Genomic DNA, 6,143 nt, shown 5'->3' with positions numbered 1-6,143 from the left:
TATATATATATATACATATATATATATTTAAACTGTTCAGGTTTTTCTTACCTCTTTTAAATTTTTTATTTTATTGTGGTAAGCAGATTTAATGTGAGATCTACCTATGTAATAACATTTAAGTGTATAATACAGTAATATTGAAAATAGTTACAATGCTGAACAGCAGACCAGCTTGCTTAACTGAAGCCTTATGCTCATGATAGATTAGTAACTCCCTAACTCCCCCAGTACTTGATAAGAGGCATTTCATTTTTTATCCTATTAACTTGACTATTTTAGATACCTTATATAAGTGGAATCATGTAGTATTTGTCTTTCTGATTGGTTGATTTCACTTGTGTAATGTCCTCAAGTTTCATCCATATAGTCACATATTGAGAATTTCCTTCCTTTTATAAGGCCAAATAATATTCCATTGTATACATATACCACATTTTCTTTATTCATTTGTCAATGTACTTTTAGGTTGTTTCTACAACTTGGCTATTGTGAATATGTTGCAATGAAGATGGGTTTGCTAATATCTCTTCAAGATCTCATTTCAATTCTTTGAATAAATTCTCAGAAGTGGGATTATTAAAGCATATAATAGTTCTATTTTTAATGTTTTTGAAGAAACTCTACTATCTTACCACCATGGAAGTATGATCTTGCATTCCACCAACAATGTGCAAGGTTTCCAATTTTTTCATATCCTTCACCAGAATTTATCTTTTTAATTTTTTTATATTTTTTTATGATGGCCATCCTGACAAATGTGAAGTGATATCTCATTGTAGTTTTGATTTGCAGTTCCCTGATGATTACTGATATTGAGTATTGAAAGAATTATCTACGTTAGATGCTGAAGTCAACAAGGAAAACAGCAAAATAGAGAAGGAATGGAAATCTGTAAACCAGAAGCCAATTCTCAATAAATGAGAATTTACCCAAAAGTAAACTGAGAGGAGAAAGTGATCCAGGCAGATAATTCAAATGTCAAAGAGAAGGTGGAGAAAACATCTGGAATAGGTAGTAGGAAGCCAGGAGGTTACCAGCAATACCTCCTGAACTTGAGATGTTTTAGGATGGGAGAAAAAAAATACTCCTGGCCTTGAGAGGGCAGTCAGGGATAAAACAGGGAAGCCTGTTTCATTGCAGGCAAGAAGAGAGTTGATGAGAACAAACTTTGTACGTAGACATGATGACTTTATAGGATGCAAATTCCAGGGACCAGAGGGAAAGGTTTCAGAAAGAGAGGTAAAGAAATTTAGGGATGATATGAGAAAGTAAGGGAAGGAGAATGCAAAGAAAGAAGGATTGGCAGGCCAGCCTGAGATTCCATAGGTAAATGAGACGGACATTAAGTTTAATGAAAACTTTTTCATAGTCTTTGAAAGGACAATAGCAATTTAGTGCACCATAGTCCCCAAAGTTTAGCTGAGGAATGCGAGGATTTGGCATGGGCAATATTGTCTTTTCTTATCTGCAGCATATGGTGATATGACAGGTAACTCCCATGCTTTCCTTACTTATAGACTACACTTTCTCCTCAGTATCTAAACATTAGGCTTTCAGAGATTCTGTTAAAAGAGGCACCCTAGACTCTAGAAATAAAAATATCTGGTAAAATCCACCTTTATTCCACAACTTAAATGTATGTAGTTAAGAGAATGTGTGTTGAGAACAGGAAGAGAGTGAGGTGGCTTGCAAAATGGTGTTTTGGGACATTTTTTTAAAGTCTGGTTCCTGAATGTTACTCATTTAGAAGAAATGCCAGTGGTCATGGAAGCTCAATAATTGGCCACTACATGACCTTCATTGGAACAGAAAATATTTACGTTCTCACCTTTCCAGTTCTGGGCTCAACAAGAGTGGTAACTGGTGTTTCAGACATTAACTTGAATGAGATTAGACTTCTGAGTATAAATTATTTGGGCCTTATATGTGAAACCATTGTTGTTTCCCATGATGTGCTGTTTGAACACCTGTGATGTCCCAATTATCACTGACAATGGCTCTCATCACATGCTAGTTTTAGCTGCTAGAGTTGGTAGCTGTTTTCTTGCCTAATGATAAGGAAAGAGCTTAGGTTTTATTTATAATAAAGACTTATTTTCTTATTCCATGTGCCTTTGAACAAGTTATTTATTGTCAGTGTACCCAGTTTATTCACCTCCAAAAGGAAGGAAATTATTCTTTTATCAAACTTTGTTTTGAAAGGTGTTGGATAAATATATAAAGCACCCAGAAATAGTGCTAGCTTGTATTAAAGACTCAATCAATATTAGTCTTTCAAACATGCATATTCATGTGCCAATTCCATTGTTTCAATGTTGCAAGAGTTAAACCTATATCATAACATGCATAATAGAGCAACAGATAATTTTATGGTCCTATTTCTAGTGAGTTATGCCTTCCCCATACACAAACATTTAAATTTTGAACATTTAGTAATAGTAGTGTCATATTGAAATTCTAAATTTAGAATTTATAAAAGGATGAGTAAAGCAACGTTTGTTGCTTTTCCAGGTCAGAGACATCAATAAAGTTGTTTTTATAATTAATTTAGGTAGAAACCTAAAGGATTGAAAATATCATTAATATTATTTATTGTCATTTCCACTATAAAAATTAGGTACTATAGATTCTTACATTTTAATGTAGCAGTTTGCGGCAATGGTTAGTAATGAAAAATCATTCAATTTAAGCATTACTATTATTTGTATGGTAATTAAGCTCACAAGGACCAAAGCTCATATTTAATATACATAACAAGCATGAACATTAGAGTGAAAAACAAATTTAAAAGGTCTTACTATTCATTACTGTACATATTTAGGCTTGGAAATGTCGAAGGTAAAGTGTTATTGGATTATAATTAACTATCTTAATACCAGGTAGTAGAGATTTTAATTTCACACATGAACCACTGTTTTGAATAATTTTATAGGCAAATATTCCACATCACCTGTTTGTAACACAAGTTTGTTCTAAACAGAAAGTATCATTCTTAACATTTCCATCATTTATTCTTTTATTCAACAAACATTTAATGTGAGTCTTCTATCAAGCACTGAACTGGATACCAAGACTGCAACCCTGACTCTACATGTAGGCCCCAATTAAAGCCTATGATTAATGCTGTCTTTTGGTAAAAAAAAATAAACAGAAAATACAAAATCACATGATAATTAGAAATATATGCAAATTCAAATCAAGGACTAGGGGTAGAGAAAGGGGGGCAGGGGTAGCGGGAGGGAGAGAGAGAGAGAGAGAAGAACAGAGTAGGAGAGAAGACTATTGAGTGGTATGAACAGGGAGTTCCTCTAACCAAGTTAAGGAGTTTTGGGGAGATACACTGATCTTTACAACTGGATCTTCTTATGATGCTGAACTTTTGCAAGTTCTACACCTGACTTGCAATCTTTTATCTGACTCTTCAAGTTTGGTGTTTGAGACTGGTCTCTCTGGCATGTGATTTTGGCTCTCTGTGGATTCATTGTATCTGGCTTTGTCAGAGGAGATCTATCAGGAGCTTTGGACATGTATATGTACTCAGTATCTCACACAGCACCAAGGGAAGCAGGTACCACCTCTGTCACAGCCTCACATAAACTGTAATAGAAAGACTTATCAAGAAAAATCCATCAGACATTTATAGAATTAACAGTAGAAAAATTCAGAAATAAATTTTTTTAAAATACATATTTTTATTGATTTCAGAGAAGAAGGGAGAGATAGAAACATCAATGATGAGAGAAAATCATTGATCGGCTGCTTCCTGCACGTCCCCTACTGGGGATTGAGCCCAAAACCCGGGCATGTGCCCTGACTGGGAATGTGAAAAATATTCTGAATTTTTAAATAAATGATATGGGGCCATTTTCAAACTTGAAACCAAATGCTTTCAAATTTTTCAAGATTATTTAAAAAACTAGTGGCCAGTTACATGAAAAGATTCATGCAATAGGCCTTCCGTTCCCCTGGCTGCCGGCACCGGTTTTCCTCCGGCACCTGGGACCCAGGCCTTCGCTCCGGCCAGAGCCTCCTTTAGTCTTCACTGCCCCGGCCAGAGCTGCCTTCAGTCTTTGTTCTGCCGCTTTGTAACTATGTATGCAAATTAACCACCATCTTTGTTGGCAGTTAATTTGCATATCTCGCTGATTAGCCAATGGGAGGTGTAGCGAAGGTACAGTCAATTACCATGTTTGTCTATTATTAGATAGGATATGACAGAAAAAAGAGTTATGGAATTTTGAAATTATGCTGAGACCTAAAGAAAATACCACAACATTTAAATAACTTGGCCATTCATTACTAGTGTGTTTCTGAAATGAAATTCCAAATGTTTGATGTGGTTACTACTCCATATCAGAATGAGACCTATCTTGGGACAATGCATTCTCGGCATCATGATTCTACCCTTTACCTTTGAAATGATGGAACATTTATTAAAGGTTGGGTAATCTTTTATGAATCTTTGTTCTAAGTTAGAGATCAAGCTGTTTTACTTAATATCTTGAATGACATCCTGGGACAGGATCCTTAACTGATGTCCCAGGGAAAATTATTGGAAGATGTGATAAAAATGTCTCACCATAAAAAAGGAAGGGCTTATAAAATACGTAGAAAATATAACTCCCACATCCCTTACTTACTTCCAATTCTTAGTTTATTTTCCTTAAAACAAGAAGTAATCTTTTTTCCTATTTCTTTAGTAAACCCTGTAGCATACAATTGAGTGCTATTTAGGGTGAGATAAAGTAAAATAGATAGAACTCAAAGTGTGTGTGCATGTGTATGTGTGTATGTGTGTATCTATATATAGAAAATTATGCCATGGAAATTATTGAGAGAAAAAAAACATCTTTTTTTTTGGGGGGGGGGAATAGAGAGGGCTAAAAAGCAAGCATGTAATATGGGGCACACAGAATAAAAAGGAAAGCTGCATTGGAAAGTATAGTCTTTCTACATAAACTGATTCCCAAAAAGGGTAATTAACATTTCATAATATGACACCCAACTTTATAGTCCTTCAAACAGCAATTTTAAATACACTTATTTTTATTTACTGATTAATCATCTGACACAGCAAATAGGATACCATTTATTCAAGTCTCATTACTCACTGCAAATTATCGCCAAGTTGCTCAAATCTGGATGCTTTTTAACTATGAAATTAGCCTAACCTTAGTTTTTCAACTATGAAACAAGAACCCAGTAAAGGTAATTGAGAACTCAGTTACCCACATGATTTAGCTCTTTATATCTAGATGTGTGTTTATTCCAATCTCATTTTTAAAAGGTATTTTGCTTGCAATACAGAATTTTATGTTGGCAGTTTATTCAAGTACCTCCTTCTTTGCCTTGGTTCACATGAGAAATCTGCTTTCCTTCTTATCTTTCTTCCTCTATACAAACGGTACCTCATTTCTCTGACTGCTTTTAGATTTTTATCTTTATCACTGTTCTTATGTAATTTGCTTATGATCTGCTTTGGTGTAGTGTTCTTTGTGTTTTTTTTTTACTTATTTTATCTTACTTTCAATTTTGGATCATATTGAAGTCCAGAATAGAGAAATCTTTGGACACTTTGACTTTATTGAGCAAACTGTATCTGTGGTTTTATGGGTTGGGAAAATTTGGGGGCATTATTACTTTAAATTTTATCGCCCCTTCTATCTTGAGGTCATGTGTGTAGGCTGCTTGAAATTGTCCCACAGCCCAGTGGTTCTCTGGCAACATTTTTTCAACCTCCTTTCTCTGTGTGCTCCACTTTGGATAGGTTCTATAACTGAATCTTCACGTTTATCAATCTTCTGCAATGTACAATCTACTATTACTCCAATCCAGTGAATTTTTCACTCAAATATTTAATATGTATTGTTTTAAACACTTCTGCTCTAGCCGGTTTGGTTCAGAAGATATAGCTTTGGACTGTGGACTAAAGGGTCCCGGGTTCGATTCGGTCCAGGGCACATACCTCGGTTGCAGGCTCCTCCCTGGCCAGGTCATGGTTGGGGCATATGTGGGAGGCAACCAATGGTTGTGTCTCTCTCACATCAATGTTTCTTTCTGTCTTTCCCTCTCTCTTCCAGGCTCAATAAAAATCAATGGGAAAAATATCCTTAGGTGAGGATTACCAAAAAAATAAAACA

Source organism: Myotis davidii, unplaced genomic scaffold, assembly GCF_000327345.1.
Source record: "Myotis davidii unplaced genomic scaffold, ASM32734v1 scaffold6, whole genome shotgun sequence".
NCBI lineage: Eukaryota > Metazoa > Chordata > Mammalia > Chiroptera > Vespertilionidae > Myotis > Myotis davidii.
The sequence above is the reverse complement of the archived record's forward strand: the minus strand, read 5'-3'. Positions refer to the sequence as shown.